The sequence below is a fragment of the Lithobates pipiens genome, unplaced genomic scaffold (genome assembly GCF_037356315.1).
Source record: "Lithobates pipiens isolate NorthernLeopardFrog02 unplaced genomic scaffold, aLitPip1_a1.2 Scaffold_1, whole genome shotgun sequence".
Classification (NCBI taxonomy): Eukaryota; Metazoa; Chordata; class Amphibia; order Anura; family Ranidae; genus Lithobates; species Lithobates pipiens.
In genome coordinates this window covers 44,243,439-44,265,052 of record NW_027507685.1, presented here as the reverse complement: position 1 = coordinate 44,265,052, position 21,614 = coordinate 44,243,439, and the positions used below count along the sequence as shown (strand labels likewise).

At 41.4% G+C, this 21,614-nt stretch overlaps 1 protein-coding gene across 1 annotated transcript in view; it reads left to right on the top strand.

Annotated features, from left to right (window-relative positions):
- Window positions 1–4,168: 4,168 nt before the first annotated feature.
- Window positions 4,169–21,614, top strand: part of VGLL1 (vestigial like family member 1) — a 63,368-nt gene continuing 45,922 nt past the window's right edge. The window contains exon 1 of the mRNA XM_077490423.1: window positions 4,169–4,382. The gene's annotated coding sequence lies outside the window, so the exon portion shown is untranslated. The remainder of the gene's footprint in view (window positions 4,383–21,614) is intronic.

The following is a 21,614-nucleotide window of genomic DNA, read 5'->3' as shown; positions in this document are numbered from 1 at the left end:
ATTTTTAATTCACCCAGTCACTACAAACCTGCAATTTGAATGTGTTACATGCATGCTAATTAATTAATTATGTAATTTCAAAAAGCTAACAGTAAGCAAGGAGGAATTCCAGAACATATTTTAGTCTGTTGATTGCATTGCAATTAACCAGATAACTACTTATTGACTGTACTAAGCTGTAATGGGTGACCTTTTATGAAAGGGTAGGATACTGATACCTGACATCCATAGGGCTCCCTTTGCGAAGTGCTTGTATGTGCTGAGCTCTTCATCTAGTTGCACTCTTTTTGGTGGCACTTGGTAGGTGTGAGGGATATTCAGGTGACTTCAGGCTTGTTGAAGGTCTTTTATAGCTTTTTAAGATGATGTTGACACTTTAATTTTTTTCATTCACAATGGTTCATTGAGCTGCAATGATAAGCGCAAATGTGACATAAAGACAAATAGAACACAGTTGCTTTCTATGTGCCCTGTTTACTTCATACAGGTGTGTTGTGGTGTGCTACACAAAAATGTCAATGCAACACAACTATCATAATAATAAAAAGAAAGTTTGAATTTTGATCCTGGATGTAGCGTGGACAGATAAAAAATGCATGTAAAAATGCAGTAAAACAGCCACGATTAAAAACACGTTAACGCATATGTGTTTTCTGCACATTGTGGCGTGAACAAGCCCTTATGCTGTGTACACACGGTCGGATTTTCCGGCAGAAAAAGTCAGACGGAATCATTTAATCAGATATTCCGATCATGTGTGGGCTTCAGCTGACTTTTTTTTCGAAAATTCTGACGGACCTAGAAATAGAACAGTCATCGAATAAAAGCGGCCGGCAACTCCATACCATCAAGCGTATTTATTTTCAACTTTTCACAGTGCGTACAGTCAGTAGCAAATAGAACATGTTTTAAATCTTTCCAAGGCAATCAATTCCTATCGGGAAACCCGTTCATCTGTATGCTGTTCCGACGGACCAAAAAGGACAGCTATTGGCTACTGGCTATTGAACTTCTTTTTTATAGTCCCATCGTACGCGTTCTACGTCACCACGTTCTAAACGATCGGACTTTGGTGTGATTGTGTGTAGGCAAGTCCTTTTCAGCGGAACTCCATCGGAAAAACTGTCAGAGTTTATTCTGACGGAAAAAACGGTTGTGTGTACGCGGCCTAACTCATTGTAATATTGGGTTCATTCCTAAGGCTGGGTCCACACTTATGCAAATTGGATGCAGGTTTCTCTGCATTCAATTATCATTACAAGAGAGCTTGACCAGCTCTCAATGAAGCCGGTTCACACACCTCCGGGGGGGCGGCCGCAGAGTGCCCTGCAAAAGGGTCCTGTGCGTCTTCTGTTTCGTTTCAGGTCCGAATTCAGGCAAAAGTGCAGACCTGATTCACACCTGAAATTGGGAACAGGGACTCACTGGACCCCCTTCTATGAGCCGCGACTGCAGCTAGTGTCCCCAGCGACCCCAGCATTCTGACCCTAAATATCCCCCTAGCGCTCAGGCCCCTCTACACCCCATATACCCCCCAGCACTCTGACCCCTCTACACCCCATATACCCCCCAGCACTCTGACCCCTCTACACCCTACATATCCCCCTAGCACTCTGACCCCTCTACATCCCAGATATCCCCCGGCACTCTGACCCCTCTACACCCTAGATATCCCCCCATCACCCTGACCCCTCTATATCCCAGATATTCCCCCAGCACTCTGATCCCTCTCTGCACCCCAGATATCCCCCCAGCACTCTTACCCCTCTACACCCCAGATATCCTCAGCAGTTTGATTCCTCTCTGCACCCTAAATATTCCCCCAACACTGTTACCATATACCATAAGATACCCCTTGCATTTTGACCCCACTACATCCCTAATACCCCCTACACTGTGGCCTCTTTACATCCCTGATACCCCTAGCACTATAGCCACCCAAGATACCCCAAGCATTACTACCCCCTATACACCCCAGATCCCCCCTCAGCATTGTTTTCCCCCATACACCTTTGATATCCCCCAGCAACATTATTCCATCCATGTAGTACCCCCTTTTCCAGTGGAGATACAGTGCATGTAAACTTTTGGCTATGTGCCCACCTCCCGCATTGTGATGAGGACTTGCCTATACAAATCAAGTCATGCAGGCAGAAGGAGGGGTGGAGGAGGGAGCATCCCTCCAGGCATTCCAAGCCCTTTGGTGCAAACAATGCTGGACAGCTGGACTCTCCATGACACCATCGACAATGCCACTTCCGCAGGTGTTGCTGACTCAGTAGCTCCCACTCCAGCTCCTACCCCGCATCCTCTAAATCCTGAGCATTCAAGCTGCTTGGGGTGGGGTCAGAGCATTACTGGCACCGCCCCTCCCTGCTTGCTGTGAAATAGGTATCGTTCTGCACAGCGCACCGCTGCCAGCCTGCCTCCCCTGTGTATCCATCACTCTCAGTGCCATCTTGGGGCCCCCAATTTCCAGGCAGCGTGGGCTCAAGGAGCAGATTTTTTGAAAGTGCAAGGGCTCCCCATGCAGCTGAGGCCCCTGGGCAGTGTCCAGATGTGCCCTCTCATTAAGATGGCCCTGCTTTGGAGAGACTTCCTCTTGCTTGTATCTTTAGGACTTGAAAGAAAGTCTCCCCAAAGAGATATTTTTGTCTATGAGGAATTCATAGTGAGTGTGTACAACACTCTAGAATTCCAACTTGCCTCACAAAGCAAATGTTGGAGACAAGTACATAAATCTGGCGCATCCTGGTTGTAGTGTCTGTGCAGAAACACTGCCCTCAATGCAGCAGAGTACCCTCCTCGCTGCTATAGCTGTGTGAGCAGAGCCTTATGAGAGTTCAGAGACACCGGTTCCCCATCAGGTCTGCTCCACTTGTGATAGACAGCAGGCAGTGGCCATATTCCTTAGCCAACAGACAACCTGTTATTGGCTACAGGATCCACCCCATGCCTGTTGTCAATCACAAGGAAAAAGTGGAACAGATGAAAAACTAGTCCCCCAGTTTCCCCATCAGGTTCTGCCCACTGTCAGCATCACTGGTTGCTAGGTACCGTTCAGAGAAAAAAAATTGCAGCTGGGACTGTGAAAGGGGGTTGAGGAGCAATATAAGGGGCTGGGGGGGCACTAGAACGTACTGGGGATAGTGCACAGGGCTATGGGCCATTCAAGTGGGCTGTGGACCTTTAAGGCTGAGGAAGGTTGGGGAAACTGGAGGAAGCTGGAGGTCATTGAAGGTGCTAGAGGACACTGCTGGGGGCAAAGGGGGTTCAGGCTGGAACAATCATGTAGCAAGTGCAGGCAGAACAATGCAGGGCGAATCACATTGCAGCAACAGTACTCTTTATAGTTCTCTTAGGACAGAGTTGCTGCTTTGTACATTCTTCTAAAATGATTCTGCTAGCAAAAGTCTCAAATGAAAACATTTAAAGATAGCGGTAAAGGCCGCACTTAAAAAAAGCCCCCCTTAATGTATGGTGCTATTCCAATTTCCATTTGTATCAACATTGGAAGGTATATAAGGAAATTACTACACCATTGACTGTGATCACTATGGTAATCCAGCCTTCTTATCACTGATACATAACAAACTTTGCATACCTGGCTGGACTTAAAGTAGACACGTCATGAGAGAAGTAAAGGGCCGCTGACATTCTTCTGAAAATGCTAGTTACCTGGCTGCAGCTGTCGTCAGTATTTATCAATTGCAAACCCAGAAAATGCATGCTGTAGATGAGTGGCAGAACATGGTCGAAACTCCTCATATCTATATTTTTCCAGGTGAACAACTCAAAAAGTGTTAAGGCCAAGGCACCAGCATGACAGCCAAGAAAATAGCATTTTCTAAAGAAAGGTCAGCAATGGAAGACTACAAATGTTTTTTTAAGTGGTTGCAAAGTAGGATATGTGAACTGTCAATCCCCATTCATTTAGTTAACCTGAAGTCACCTTCCCTGGGATCTGACCTTTGATTACACTGGACACTCTTCCTATGGTAAAAAGTGTGTTTGTTTTGTTCTCAACCAAAGCCTTTTGCAGTAGACGTTTTTTACTCATTGTTCACTACAGCAGAAACTAAGAAGAACTTATGTTCCTTGTTCCTGGTTTTCAAGTTTGGGTGCATTTTATGCATTCCTTGTCACTGAAATGGAAACGCCTTAACACCAGATCTCAGAGTGGAAGATCAGAGTGGAACTGCCAGGTCAGGTATTAATGCTGCAGCGCTGGTAGAAGCAGGTAGGAATCACGCAGACTCTGCTTTCTGGGCTCCCTGCAGCCTTCCCTGCCTGGCACTGATTCTGGAACTGAAGTGCTACCCACAGGATCATGCACAGAGCTTTTCTGCTGGAGCAAAGTCTGTCTCTGAGGATCTGAAAAGGTAAAACCATTACACAGATTTGTTAGCAGTCTGTATAGCTGAAAACTTGAAGCAATGACAAGGGCAAGGTTTTAAAAAAGAAAGCACAGTTATTTAAAAAAAATATATATTATATATATATATATATATATATATATATATATATATATATATATATATATATAAATAGTAAAAAGTAAATCTTTATATCATTTTATTTCTTTTTCTTTTTTTTTTTTACTTTGACACAGCCAGAGAAATAATGGATGTATTCTGTCTGGTTGCGATAGGTGGAGTAAAGTAGTGATTCTTAATGTTTTTTTAACAGCAAATTTGGTTGACATATTAGAAATGGCAATGATTGTCTTTTGTTATTGGATTTTTTTTATTTTTTTTTATTTGGTATTTTTACGTTGGTGTATTGTAGGAATAAAACAGAAGTGTAATAAGACAAAGTATGACAAGCTGAAGACTACCAACTTTTGCTGGCGCATAAAACTCAGATATGGCAAATGATAATGCACTTTGATTTTTAAAGCTAATGGCTAAATATGTATCCTAAAGCCAAATAGAACCTATGCAGCAACTGTGCTTTTTCTGGTTGTAGATAGTGTATAATTCAGGCAGGCAGTGAGCACCTGCTGAGTGGTTACTGATGCCGCTTACACACGACCGGACTTTTCGACGGACTACGTCCGACGGTCTTCCATTCGGTGGAGTTACGAAGGACTTTCCGAATGAACAGACTTGGCCACACACAAGCACACCAAAGTCTGACGTATCTGAACGTGATGACGTACGACTGGACTAGAATAAGGAAGTTCGTAGTCAGTAGCCAATAGTTGCCCTAGCGTCGTTTTTCGTCCGTTGGACTAGCATACAGACAAACTGATTTTTCGACTGCACTCGAGTCCGTCGGAAAGATTTGAAACATGTTTTATTTCTAGGCCCATGAGACTTTTGGGGGAAAAAAAAGTCAGCTGGAGCCCATACATGATCCTAATATCCAGCGGATTCGTTCCGTCGGACCTAGTCCGTCAAAAAGTCTGGTCGTGTGTACGCAGCATTAGAGTGACATCAAAGATAGAGGCATGCAGCTCATGAGTACATTTTTTTTACAATTTACATTCAGGGGTCATAGCTATAATCCCCCCACCCGGTTGAAACATCATCAGTCTACGTCATTGTGGCCAAGCAGTATGCAGAGTCATTGCTTCACTACGCAGCACTTCTTGTGTACTGCAATGTTGCCCCGGGAGCCAGGAAGCACCTAATTTCTATGCCAGTGGTGTGGATGGGACATTACCTTTCTGAAATGTACATTACCTGCATATTCTAAAACAGTTGTAAGGAACAAAAATGTTGTTAAAGCGTAATAACCCATGGCGGATTTTACATTGTCAGTAAAGCCATCCATCGACGGATCGAAATTTGTCTGGTTCAGTGGCATTTGGATGAATTTTTGATCCGTCTATGGGCAGGCTGGTTGTACTGAAGTCAATCCATCGATCGACTTCAGTACAACCAGCCTGCCCATAGATGGATCAAAATTCATCCAATTCCCACTGAACTGGATGAATTTCAATCCGTCGATGGCTGTCACGTTTTTCTTTTGCTTAATCACTGGTGGTGACTATAGCTGCCAGTAGTGATCATTGTATTATGACAGTGGGGAATGCTTCCTGCGCTACCCACTGGCAGAATGCAATATCATTGCTGGAGGAATTCTACCATCAACACTGACTGTGTTGATGGGGAAATTGAGCAATTTTCTTCAAAAAAAAATTGCATAATATATGGCCTGCCTAAAGCTAACTATAAATGATGCAATCTGATTATACAATCTCCTTTGTATGAAATTAAATTGATTGTTTAGGTTTGTCCTTGTAGTTTTGTAACTCTGAGGTCTCCATCACACAGGTGTATACCTGCATACACCGAATGCCACAGGAAGATTTAGGCCGGGTTCACATATGTGTGGCCATTGGTTTGTGCCTTGGGTCTGGTGCGTGTCTGTTCACCGGTTCAATTTTTGCCTGAATTCGCACCTGAACTGGACACAAACACACTCAATCTGAACCACAGCCGCCCTGGACCTGTGTAAACTGGCTCCATTGAGAGCCGATTACACTCGCCTGTTGTGCAAATTGGATGAAGGGAAACTCGCACCCAATTCGCATATGTGAACCTAGCCTCAGAGGTTTCCTGTTGCTGAGATGACAGGTGTATATGAGTAATGGTGGCCCCTCAGCCTGTCCAATCTAATGACCGGCTGATTGCAGCTGCCACTTTTCACATGTATCTACATAACAAATAGTTACCCATTGCTAGGGATGGATGTCCTAGCCTGGATGAATCTGACTGCGTGCAGGCTTAGATTTCTGTCTCTAAACACAGGTAACCACTTGGTGTGCGAGTAAATGTGAACAGCGATGTCAGCCTGTCATTAGAGTGTACAGACTGATCGGCCATTACTACTCGCATACACCTGTCATCCCAATCATTCGCCCGGGGGCTACCAATGCGTAAGAGGCCTACAGTAAATTGTATGGTCAGGCTATATAGTATATGGCCAGCTTCAAAGATTAAAATTGCATTTTTTTAGTTCTGTACATAATAAAAAAAAGACGTATATGCAAAAACTCAAAACAATTCCTTTAAGTTGTATCTGATGCCTGTCTGGGGGTCAGCCCAACAGATTCCTATAATTGCAAGTGTCATTCTTCAGGTTTAGCAGAAACCTGCAAGATTGTAGGACAGTGTGTACAATGTGTGTACAATGTGTGTACAATGTGTGTACAATGGTTTAATATGAGTACACTGCATGCTTGCCCACACAAATCGGGACATGAGAGGGAGGTTGCACTGTACAAATTTATGTGGCAAGTGGCTACTATCCCAGACAGAAACAGTATAAAAACCCTGCTGAATCTGGCTTCAAGCGATCATTTAAAACATAGAATATATCTAAATGAATGGAGTTACATAAGCAAGTCTTTGATATTGCTTGTTGCCTGCAGCTACTAATAAAGGAAGCTGATATATTTTAAAATAGGAGAATTTATTCAAGAATCATCACATTTAGAATAAAAAGCAATGTTAGAAAGCAGAATTTTGTGGACGAGTGCCAGCAATTGTAGTGGGAAATACTGAGCAGCGTGTAAGTTTAAGCACAACTGGGATCTGTGGACATTTATTCTCAGACAGGTAGACCCGCTCTATACGAAGTGCCTTTAATTGTGAATGGCATGCTAATGCACTGTACTGCAGGGCGCTGCATTGCAGAAAAAGGATCATGTGCCCCTTTCTAAACATTGTTCCATTGTCAGCTCTTTCATAATGAAGGGATTGCCTCAATTGAAAGAACATTAACGCACAATGTAACGCACAAAAAATTAAGATTAATGGTAACTCTCTTGTTATACATTGACATATGTAAAATCAAACAGGTGTGAACAGTACAAGCCCTCTGCAAAGTACTGCAAAAGTGTGACTAGGCCCTTAAGGTATACAGTAAACAAAGCCAATGCTTTTTATGCAGGTTTGTTTGTCTGTTCTGGTTACCCCTGTCACTGGAGAAAAGGTGAAGGAAAATTCAAAATGTGACAGTTGTCACTGAATCAGAAGGTGAGGGAGAAATGTTTTCATAGGACCATTGATTTTGGTGACTACAGTCTAAAGCTAGGTTCTCACTAGCCTTATTCCTGAAAAGAGATTCACACTGGATCGCATTTCAAAGTGCATCTAAGCAGATACTGTCAGGCATTTAGGAGGCTATTTTTGTTTTTTTGCCAGGGGGCAATTTACTATGGGAATAATACACCACAAAAGCTTGGCTCGTGGTTGTGGTGCCGCCCTATTGAATGACAAAGTTTGATAGGCGATGCCGCCTGTCAACTCAACATGCCATGGTAAATTTGCTGAGGCCATAGCATATGATGAACAGCCCCCTTCAGCTGTATTGTGGACTTTAGGAGGGCAGTCGGGGGGCAGTAAAACTGCAGCTCAACCACCTGTCTTTACCATGTCCCGGCTGTCTGTGTGAGCAAGAACTAAGGGGATTTTAACTCACTTTGAAGAGATTTAAAGAGGAAGAATAGCCTAATGCCACGTAGACGCGACCAGACTTTCCGGAAGACTAGGTCCGACGGTCTTCCCGACGGACTTTCCGAATGAACGGATTTGGCCACATACGAAAGGACTAAATCTGCTCGAAAGTCCATTCATTTTGAACGTGATGACGTAAGATGGGACTAAACAAGGAAGTTCAATAGCCAGTAGTCAGTAGCTTCCCTTATGTCGTATTTGGTCCGTTGGACCAGCACACAGACGAACGGTGTTCCCGATTTTAGTCCGTCGGAATTGAGTCCATCGAATAGATTTGAAACATGTTCTATTTCTAGGTCCGTCTGATTTTTATTTTGAAAAACGATCAAACTAGCCCATACACGATCAGATTGTCTGACGGACTGATCCCTGCAGACCTAGTCTGACGGAAAGTCCGGTCGTGTGTATGCGGCATAACTATAACTATTCGGAAAAATGTTCCACCCTTCTTCTCCTACCTATCCTGCCTACCCTGTATAAAAAAATATCTGTGTACTTACCTATTTTGAATTCCACTCTGGTCCGTTCACATGATCCTGCAGCTCCAGCTCTCTTGTGTCAGTGAGAGACTGCTGCAGGGAAGAGGAGGGGGCATTTGACTGACATTTAACAGAAATTTTCACATGCTCCTGGGGGGGAACCGGACTTGCAGGATCATGTGACTGAACCGGATTAAAAATATGCAAGTGGGTAGATATTTTTTATATAGGGTAGACAGGATATGTAGGAGGGGGAGGGAACATTTTTTTTCGGAATAGTTATAATTAGGCTTTTCTTCCACTTTAACTTAGTCCCTATTTTGTTTCCGGAAAAGGAAATGAGGGGGAAAATGTCTCCAAAAGGAGCAGACAGTTAAAAATCAGAAAGTTTTGGCATTAGATACATTTTAATGAACAGCCGCTTTGTAGTTTTTTTGCTGCAAGTAAAATTAAAAACTGAATGCCATTACTGTCCAGAATATTTATGTTTTTTGGAAACTTTTTTATTGACAATGTATTATTATTTCATTATCTTCATATGCCCTCTATAGCATTGAATGTTTGTATATACTTTTCCTTTGAGACATCTTTGAAGGCAGCCAAACTTTTTGTTTAAATCCATCTAAGTATCTAATTAAACAAATGTTGTGTTTAGAGATTTTAGATCCATCTGTCGGAAGGAGTTGACATGCAGAGTGATTCACCTTTTACCTTCTCATAGAACAAAGAAATCAGATCTTACATTATAAAAATCAATGCTCGGTGTAGCTCTGACCCTAAGCAGAGCTGCATCTTAATTGCACCACCAGTGATAGCTCTGTATCCTATTGTTTTATAGTGATTTGACACAGATGTCAGATCCTTTTATGTATTCTACTTGTTTGTAGACCAAGTCCCATTGAGCCTTGCAAGCTATCATTGTAATGGCTATGGAACGACATATAAAAACAACATCCTTGCTCATCTCCATCGTTATAGAATTTTTAGTTGCATTCGGCATGACTGAGACACAGGTTTTTGAATTTTAATAATTAGGAACATTGCATATCACCACCAAATGTTTGTCCTCCCTATACCCTAGCACATCTAATTCAAATTTTGACACAATAATATTATTAGTGCTAGTATCAGCTTAATCAGCTTAAAGTAGATGTAAACCGGATTCATAAAATTTGACCTAGGCACATATATCTGCAGTGTTTTCTTATCTCTCTCCAAAGCCCTAAGTCCTGTGTCTTTCTGCTTCTCCGTTCTTCTGTTATCAGCATGATCATTTCCGACAAGTTCTCTGACAACCGAGATAAAACCAGCCTGAAATTTGTGTCGAGATGGGTGCTATAAATAGATTAGCAGAGAGCTGGTCTATTCACAGCACATGCCTTCTTTCCTCTGCCTATGTGGAGAGGGGGTGTGTGCCTTTCCTCCAATCAGCTGTCACACCGTGTACGTCAAGAATCCACTCCCAGTGCATAACAGGAAGAGAACATTTCTAACAGGACATGCACATTCTAAGGAATATATAAAGATGAAGACAGCAGATATACATGTAAAACTTATGTAGGGAGATTTGTTTCATCCCTGTGTATCATCTGAGGCTGTTCACTTCATTGGGTATATGTGATGCCCCATACACACGATCTGAATTTCGGTTGGAAAAAGCTCTAATGGTTTTCCCGATGGAATTCCGACGGGATTTTCGCTCAAGCTGTCTTGCATACACACAGTCACACCAAATTCCGACCATCAAGAACATGGTGATGTACAATACGTACGACGGGACTGGAAAAGGGAAGTTTAATACCCAGTAGCCAATAGCTTCCATCTCGTAGTTGAATCTGAGCATGCGTGAGTTTTTGTGCATCGAAATTGCACACACGCGATCGGAATTTCCGATAGAAACTTTTTCCTTCAGAAAAATTGAGAACTTGCTCTCACTCTTTTTCTGGCAGAAATTCGGCCAGCAAAATTCCGATGGAGCCTACACACGGTCGCATTTTCCAACGAAAAGCTCTCATCGGTCTTTTGCTGTCTGAAATTTCGACTGTGTGTATGTGGCATTAGGGTTTATATCCACTTTAATTATTAGTTTCAGCTTAAAGTGAATGCCCGCTTTTTAAAATTGAAGAATTATGTGTTCTCATTCACACAGTATATCAAAAAACTATTTTTTTTATATCTCTTACCTATTAAATGTTCCTCAGGAGAAGGGGTGATGGCTGACTTCAAGGCTTTCCAAAAATGTCAGCGTGATGCAAGAAGTCCAGCTTCTAAACCTAAACCTTTGTTAGGACACACAGTGTTCAAGTCTAGTTCACAACTGATAATGAGATCTGTCTGCACAGTACGGACAGGGTTAATTAAAAATGAGCTGCAATTTTTAAAGCTTACCTCTGGGATAAGCAAATATTGTTTTAATACAAGAGGTATGTGTATTCCATACCTCCCAACATTCTGAAATGGTAACGATGGACACCTATTAGCAAAAGTATGTAGTCATAGGACACACCCCCTGCCACGTCCTCCTAAAGGAGAATTATACATCAATTTTTTTACTACTACTATTCCTTTTGGAAATTACAAATGCAGCAATTTCTAAAATTGGGTGAAGGGTTTAGCACTGAGAAACACTTTTTGATAGATAAATAGTGCAATTTATATACAACTATATAGATCAGACCACAATAAGGGAAAAATAAGGAGGAAAGAAAGACAGAGGGACTTTGTTCTGAATCAGAGACAGTCCCTCTAAATCAGGGACAGTTGGGAGCTATTGTATTTTTACTTGAATCTTGGTGTTCTTTGTATATTTCTTCCACATTAGTGCAGTAATCCAGTGTGTAACTATTGTACCAGAGCTTCCTGTAATAAAGACTGCTCTCTCTCCTTGTGCAGGTGGTCTTGTATCCACCTCCTCCTTTAGTTTTCTGCAGACAACCTGTAGTGGGCGGGGCCTGCTGAATTCTTCCCACAGCTCTGCTCTCTGCACAGGCTGATGTTCAGCACATTGATGGTGTCACTACTACTTTTACAAGGTAGCAACTGGGTTTTCTAAGGGCATTTGGTGCCTACGTAGTGGAGTTACTGTATATCCTTTGCAACTATAAACAAAAGTTTTTGTGCCTGGAGCTCAGATTAAAATGCTTTTTAAGTTATGCTATGTGAATGTAACATGTAACAAATATAAGGTAGGAGTCACCCCAATTTGGCTTGAAAAGTAGAAATACACTTTAAAGACAATTTTTTAAAGATGGCAAAAAATTTTGTGAATTGAGCTCTCTGTCACATAAGAAAATCTTCCAATAAACCACATACCTCTAAACAAAGAGAATACTTTAGTGGTAAACCAACATGGGGGTGGGGGGAGTCCATCCCGGGTGCCACACACTGGGGTGGGGGGGTGGGGGGGTGGGGGTCAAGCCGCTTAGGGAGATGCTCTGTACACGGATCTCTTCACATTGCTTCCACCGACATAGCAGGGTCCAGCAACTCCAGGCTGTCCGGATCTTCCATCTCCTCAGGTAGGTGATCCTACCTTCTACCTCCACTTCTCGACACTGACAGATTTACCCACCCTGCCATCTGTCTATTACTGAGCAGCGAGATCCAACTCCATGCAGGAGAGGGACAGGAGAGAAGTTCCTGGCATGGGCACACTCTTCCAGGAGTTGGGATACCTACTATTATCACAGGAGGGGTATTGCTAGGTATGCTTACACACTTCCAAGTGGTGTTGCGAATTATGGTCACAGTCCACCCCGGGGGGTGATGCCGAGTATATTCTCACACTGTTCCTAGCATAGACCTGCTGTTCCCTGGTGGTGATGCCCAGTATGGTCATTCACACTTTTCCCAGGTGGTGATGCCCAGTACGTTCACACTCTGCCAGGGGTGTCTGGACTGGCAGTAGCACATAGTAAGTGTGCCACTGCCAGGTACATGTATTTCTGTCAGCTGCCCGATGACTGTTCTCGGGTCGGTGGGCCCCTTTTTGCAGAGGAGGATTCTTTTGGGTTCCAGGCCCGGGGGGGGGGGGGGGGGTGGGCGTCAACGGGAGGAGGATTATTCAGGTTCCAGGCCGCAGTGCTCGGAGGTGCTACATGGAACGCAGGGATGTGTAGGTCAGGGGAGGCAGGTGAGGCAGAGCAGATAAACAAATAAATCCAGCTTTAAGGGTTGTAGCTCGGCGACCTAAGGTCACAGAGACCCCAAATTTGGGAGGTAGGTAGCATAAGTCCTACTCCACCCCTGGTTCTGGAGATACAGGGCTCTTTGCGCAGCCTGTCAGAAGCTACATACAGAGCGGCCAGTTTAAATACAAGCTGGCACACTGTGGGGGAGATTTACTAAAATGGGTGCCCTCAGAATCGAATTTTTTGATTAAGCTTTGGCAATAAAAAAAGAAAGCTGATTGGTTTCTATGCTGACCCAAACCAGATTTTGCACCATGCAGTTTTTTGGTAAATTACACGCTCTGTTTACAGCAGACTTAGAGGATGAGCTCACAGTGCCTCTCACTTCTTGTCAAAGGCACTGAGCTCAATGGACAAAAACAAAAATTCTGGGGGGTGCCAGATATAGGGTCTGCCCCGGGTGCCAAATTCTGTAGATATGCCCCTGGAATACTCACCAACCCTACGGGAGAAAAATCCCAAGCTGAAGCTTCTCCTGTTGATCTCCTGTGTCCCCCACTGCACTCAGCACATAACTGGACACAGGGGACACAACAATGGAGGAAATGCCTAAGAATGTGGGTTTTAGAAGGAACTTCCGCCAGTAATTTCTCTTTAGTGGAAAGGTAATGCAGGTAGCAGGAGAGACACTGTAAGAGTCTTCTTTCATCAGGTTATAGTTTATTGGAAGTTTCCTTATGTGACAGGGTCAGTTTAATAAAACAGTCTGTATTAGTGTTTTTTTTTTTGCTTTCTTTATGTTTTTGCTCTTGGTATATGTGACAAGTAGATTGGTGGTAGACTGTAAATGCCCTGTAGGGGAACAGCTTCTGAATGGTCAGTGTGGAGAGTGCCAAGGGGGAGGAAAACAAGTTTAGTGTTTACTAAAAACAAGAATTAACTGATTTATAGATTATGCTTAAGAGTCCATTCACACAGGGGCAACTTTGGATCCGACTTGAAGACGTCCCAAGTTGCCTCAAGTCGGCAACTTGATAAAATCAATGTAAGTGAATGAGAGCCGTCTTAATGTACACTACTGAAGTCACTCCGACTTCAGAAAAGGTTCCTGTACTACTTCAATCCGACTTCTAGACGACTTGTACACATTGATTTCAATGGAAGTTGTTTTCAAGTCTGACCCCGTCTTAACTGTAGTAAAAATAGTTTTCTAGGCAAACCCCTCCCTCCCACAGAGCTGATTATTATGTGATTGGTCACTGGCAAAGTCCCCTGTCCTTGTAAGCTGCCTCAAGTCATGCTGTGATTGATACTCAAGTCGTGTCCAAGTTGCCTCCCAAAGTCTCGCTGGAAGTCGTGTTGCCCCTGTGTGAATAGACGCTAAAGCTGTACTCCTTGCACAAAAACGTTTAAATATATTCCTCAATAGCTACAAAGGATATAAATCCACTCTTTCTGCACCAAATGCTTTGCAAACTCAGCTTTTACCTTGTCATCACTGTGGTGTACATAGTCTGTCTAGAGAGCAGAGCTGTGGGAGGGACCTAAAAGGCTTCACCCACTACAGGCTGCCTGCAGAAAACAATAGGAGGGGGTGGAGACAAGACCAGGGGTCCTGCACAGGGAAAAAGAGCAGCAGTGACAGGTCTATATTACAGGAAGTTCTTGCAGGTAGTTTCACACTGGATAACCACACACATCTGGAAAGAAATACACAAAGCATACCAATAGTCAAGGAAGTATACACATGACAAATGCATGTAAGCATTGTATGACTCCCCTGGAGTTCAGCTTTTCAAGTAGTATTAAATCATCAGCATTTTTTTAGATAACACATTAACTACAATAAAATAAACACCCACCAGTAAACTATTTGTTAAAATGTTTACACTGAGGGCTTGATATCATGTTAAATTGAAATCTTTGTCAAAAAGTACTTTGTAGCTTATTGACAAGTTAGTTTAGAAACAAAAAGTGTAACTTGGGGAAGACAGCGGAGGCATCAGTCCAAGATATATAGAAGACAGGAGCAGTCTCCTGGGAAAAGGGATAATTTATGTCAGGTCTGTTCATATGACTGACAATTATTCTATTTAAATGATCCTCTATCTTGGGTAATATACCACGCAAAGCAGACATGGATGTACTTATTCAGCAAGGGGTGGAGCAGAGCGCAGGATGTGGTGCACAATAAAGCAGAATTAGCGTATTGGCACATTATGGCAGAATTACCTGGCTTCCGACACTGAGCCGTTAGCGCTCCTGTTAATCACGGGCACTGCTATCTTCTCTCAGTCTTTCTCTTGGGTTCCAACTCTTCGGGCCACAATGATGTCTCTCCCTTGCATGCGCACAGGGGTAACATCATCACAACACAGGGCAGTGCTGCACATGCTCAGTGCACACAAACACTCACAGTTACAGAGAAGTATTTCTAACCAAAAGGGTGTAAAAAAAAATCCTACATATTTTTTTGTTTGTTTTATAACCACTTTAATTAGTCAAACTTAATTTTCCAGTGTGGTTTGCAGTACAGGTATTTATACATTCAGTATGTATTAAAATGTAATATGGTATATGGAAAATAGAAAGATAAGGATGTAAAGCCATATGGTAACCAATTAGAATACACATTTCAGGCTTGTAAAGTACATTTGTCTGACCCCTTTCTTTTTGGTTAGATTAGGCAATATTTACAGCTGTGGCTGACTAGTCACTGTTATACAAGCTGTGCACTCACTACTTCACATTGTAGCAAAGTGTAATTTCTTCAGTGTTGTCACCTGAAAAGATAAAATAAAATATTTACAAAAATGTGAAGGGTGTACTCACTTTTGTGTGATACTGTACGCATATAACGATTCTTCACAGAAGTAGAGAAGTCCTGTGACTGGGAACAATCCCACTTAAGACCTTGAAAGCATCACCAAATACATGATAACCACCACCTAGAAACATATATGAGCTTCCTGAAAATTGTGCATTCAGAGACCTTATGGTGCTTAGTCAAACACTCCATCAGAATGAGGCGGCGGTGGGTCTCTGAGCAGTGGCAGTTCTAGACTGGTCACTATGTAAATTGTGGATCACTGCTATGATGAGTAGTTCAAATTTACAAGCTGAGCGACCATTTATGTAGATGACCAGAGAATTCTGCTTTACAGGTTGTTTGGACCATTTGATAATACAGTGAAAGTGGAATTTCAACTACAGTCTGGCAGTGTGTAATCCCTGGAGCTACCTCAAGATTTACTCTAGTGGAGACATGTCTCCCTGTCAGCCTGTTTGACTCAACACCATTAGGTACGCTGACTCCATGCTTTTCACTAAGCACATATATGTTCCTTGGTGGCGGTTATCACGTATTTGGTGATGCATTCAAGGTCCTAAGTGGGATTGTTCACAGTCACGGGACTTCTCTACTTCTGTGAAGAATTGTTATATATATATCTACCATCTATCACTGGACTGTTTTGTATTGCACAGTTTTGGACTACAATTATTTCAGTTTTTATACACTTTAACATCTACTCACAATTATATTTTCTTCACTCATGTGACATTTATGTTAATTTTTTCAGATTTATTGGTTTATAGTTTATACATATTTTTAATAACATCTATGTTACATAATACACATTTTTTAGTATGGTCACGTTTGTGTGGTTCTAGTAATTGAATCACATATACTTGAGCGCAGCACTTTACCACCCAGATTTTGCCAACACAATATTTTGTCTATTGTAGTGTTTGCAGCTTACTTATTCTTAACATCAAGCGCAGTTATATCCACTATTTTTAACTTCACTTCTTCACTTGTGACAATTGCCAGTGGTTGGATTTCCCCTCATTTTCTACCCTGGTGACTACAGCAATAAGAACATATAAATACTGAAGATTTATACCAGAGGAAACACTCACAAGTGATTATAAGTCATATCATGAATATAAAAATCCTAATAGATACAAAAAACTAGAACAAGAACATAAAAAAGACAAGAATCAAAAAGAGGCGCTATATAAAAAACTAGTGGAAAAGAGGGAAGAACTGAAGGGCTTGCTGGAACAGGAAACTAATAGGGTTTTTAAAGGGGTGGATCAGGAGCGATACCGATGGGGGGATAAGTCGAGCAAATTCTTAGCTAAGATGCTTCGAAAAAACAAAACAAAAAATTTTATTCGAAAAATGTTAAATAAGGAAGGAACTATGGTCTCATACAACACAAGAAATAGCAGAGACGTTTAGGAAATACTTCAATGGGGATTTATGCAAATAGACCCCCAGGGATACAAGATGAATTTAGAGAAAAGAACATCTGTACTTTCCTAAAAAAGCCAGACTTCCCAAAATAAGTATCCAAGATAGGGAGACTCTCAAGCAACCTATAACAGAAGAAGAAATTAATAGGGCACTGCTTGCATCAGCTCCAGGAAAATCTTCTGGTCCAGATGGATTTACAGTGTTCTACTATAAAAGATTTAAAGAAAGCTTGATCCCAAAAATGTGTCGATACATGAACGGGCTGGGGGAAGAGTATAAAATGAGCAGAGAAGCCTTACTAGTTACAATTACCCTAATCCAGAAAGAGGGGAAAGATCCAACAATGCTCGAGTTTTAGGCCAATCTCCCTGCTTAATGTAGATACAAAACTCTATGCAAAGGTCTTAGCTGGGCGAATGAGGGACCTGATGACGACTCTGATTCATCCAGACCAGGTAGGATTTGTCCCAGGCAGGAAAGGAAGAGATAATGGGTTAAGAACACTTTTTTTACCCGGGGGGATGCGGGAGGAGGGGACCCCCAGTCTGCTCTTGTCGACAGATGCCGAAAAGGCCTTCGACAGAGTAGACTGGGGGTTCATGTTTCAGACGATAGAAAGTATGGAAATAGGCCCGAAAATGTTACAGAGGATGAAAATTCTATATCAACAACCAATGGCACGGATAAAAGTTAACGGGTTGGAATCGACCTATTTCTAAATGAAAAGGGGAACAAGACAGGGGTGTCCGTTGTCCCCCCTCTTGTTCGTACTGTCGCTGGAACTTCTCCTCGCATCTATCCGGGAAAATCCAGACATATTGGGGGTAAAAACTGGGACGGAGGAACACAAACTCGCAGCATTTGCGGACGATATATTATTTTACATTATAAACCGAAAGAACAGTATGCCCAGTTTAGTAAAGATACTAGAACAGTATGGCGACCTTTCACATTTTAAAATAAATCGTCTCAAATCTAAGATATTAAATATAAACATCAGTAAAGTTGAGGAGCAAATGCTTAAGAGGAAATGGAAGTTCCCATGGCAGAAAGAGCTTAAGTATTTGGGTATTAAATTGGCCAAATCTGAGAAGAAATTGTATAGAATCAATTATATACCACTACTACATGATATCCAAGCGGAATGCAAAAGATGTGGAAATAGACCTCTATCGTGGCTAGGACGCATAAGTACAGTAAAGATGATAATATTCCCGAAAATCCTGTATAGGTTTCAGATGTTGCCGATAGCACTCACACAGGTCTACCTCACGAAATTGAAATCAATATCAAGGAAATTTATATGGAAGAATAAAAAACCTAGATTAGCACTAGCCACTATGCGACAACCAAAAATAAGGGGTGGGTTGGCATTGCCAGACGTTCAATTATATTATAATGCAGTCGTCTTGTCAAGAACGACTGAATGGACTAAAAGGGATAACACGGAAAAAAGGTGGGTAAATTTAGAACACGTTAGTTGTAAGGCACAATTAGGAAAACAAATTTGGAATCCCCCCACAAGAGGACAGTTGTCCTATATGGAAATAATATAACACTTAATACACTTAGAATATGGGATAAGGTATACAGGCAAATAAATGGGAAATATAATTCTCCTCTTATAGCACTAAAGGAAAATGAATACTTTTTAATAGGTTGTAAGGAGATAGGAGGAAATTGGGTGAAGACAGAAGCACAGTTAAAAGATGTAATTACCGATGTAGGTTTAGCACCACTGCACGAATTAGTACAAAAAACAGACATGATGGTGATTGACGGGTGGAGATACACCCAGGTATCCCTCTTTGTAAAAAAATTACCACAGCCGATCCGAACGGGGGGAGAATTAACACCCCTAGAACAGCTATGTACAACAAAAAATTCTAAGGGGGTCGTCTCAAGGTGGTATAAGTTGTTGTTGTCAGGGGAGGGCCTGGGTGTCCCACCATTCGTCAAAAGATGGGAAAGGGAATTGGGTACACATAAAGATAATTTAACGTTAGGTAAAATGTTCAAATTGGTCCATAGGTCGGCTGTAGATTCCAAGACTGCAGAGATGAATTACAAATGCATGGCAAGGTGGTATTATACGCCTGATCGGAAGCGTAAAATCCACCCAGATAGTGCAGGGGAGTGCTGGCGTGGTTGTAAGGAGGCGGGTACTATGGCCCACCTGTGGTGGGGATGCCCGAAGATTAAAATGTATTGGAATAAAATTTTATTGCACATTAAAGAGATAACTAAAATTGAGGTGGCTGCAGATCCTTGGCTAGTACTGTTCCATGGTATACAGGGTAGGGTAAAACAGTATAAGGCGTCGTTAGTCCCGCATTTATTAAAAGTCGGAAAAAAATGAATTCCTAGAAACTGGCAGGAGACAGAAGCACCCACAATATGGGAATGGGTGGATGCTGTTGAAGAGACGTATAGGATGGAGTGCCTAGGTTGTAGGTTGGAGGAGAGGAATAATAACCATATTACGCAAAAATTGAAGAGTTGGCTAGAATTTAAAATAAAATGGTATATAGCGGAAAGGTTAAAGGTATAAGTCCCACTCAGGTATTTATATAGTTTAGAGCGGAAAAATCTAGAGATGGTCTATGGGGTTAAATGGGAGGGAGGGAGTTGGGTAGGGTAGATGGCTGGAGGGGATGAGTTAATTGGGGATGGAAGAAATGAAGTGGAAATGAATAAATAGATATAAGAGACAATGTATTAGAATAATATATGATACAATATAGAAAACACTATTAAGTATATGTATCTATTATGTATCGGGGGGGGGGGGGGTGGAACTGCCACAATGATCTGAAGATGTTTGAGAGGGATTCTGAGCGCAAAGCTGATTTGGGTCCTTTGGTAATAATTGAATTCACTTATGTGGTAAAGAAAAGAAAAAAAAAGAACATATAAATACTGAAGATTTATACCAGAGGAAACACTCACAAGTGATTATAAGTCATATCATGAATATAAAAATCCTAATAGATACAAAGTAAAATACAATCTTCTTCAAATATATAACAAGTAACATATAGTATAATCAGTGTCAATCCTAATAAATGTCCTTTTAATTTTGCTTCACCACCACTCATTCCCAAAAATACGTCTGTGCATTTTAACCCACCATATATGGAAAACAGCTCACGTTATGATATGACCACTATTTTTAGAAAGGTCAAAAATCACTTGAAATTACAAGGATGTCACAATATTCACCTTTAATGAAAAGCAGGAACTTATCTGCCACTTTATTCTATCCAGAAATAATTTGTTGCAATCTGCCCAAAAAGAAAAAGGTAACTTAAAAAAATGCTATACGGTCAGATAGGATGCATCCTTGTGGTGGCGCTATCACATTTTGCTCACGCCATCAGTGTTGGCCAAGACTGTCCCCTGAAAGCAGTGTTGTGATGGAGGTGCATTGTGCTGTTGGGCACTCTTTTAATGTGAGTTTATGGATTTTTTCCTTTAAAATTAAGGTTTGTATGGCGGTTTTCACTATCAGTTGGCTTTTTCTTCTTTAAACATACTGCTTCAAATGATTTCTATGGTAGATAGAATAAAATGGCAGATGAGTCCCTGCTTACCATTTCAGGTGAAGATCCTGACATCTTGAGTCACAGTACTGTGATTGCAAGCAATCTTTGACCTTTTTAGAAATAGGGGTCATGTTATAACGTAAGCTGTTTTCCATAGGTGGTAGGTTGGAAAGCATAGGTGTAGTTTTGGACACGAATGGCGATGAAGCAAGATTTAAGGGACATTTATCAAGATTGCACTGATTATATATTTTACTTTTATGTGATTGAAAAGATGTGCTTTTATTTTGTATCTATTCATGATAAGTGTTGTAATCACTATTTTCTTTGGTCTAACTCCTAGTAATGTTTGAACACATCACAGCTGTTTTTATATATATATATATATATATATATATATATATATATATATATATATATATATATATATACCGGTATGTGTATGTATGTATGTATGTATATATATATGTATATACCAAAGAAAACAAGAATTCCCTTTTTTACAAGTGATTACAACTCTTATCATGAATAGATACACAATAAAATCACATCCTTTCAATAAAAAAGTAGAAAATATATTATTCATAACATAAAGGAATTCATCTCACATATGAAGAAAGCCTTGACTGCTGTAAATACAGCAATTTAAGCAATCCACTCATTCAAAATCACAAACATAAAATGTTCTGTCACCTGCTGTACGAGGAGCTCGTTATTGTAGTAGCTTTTTC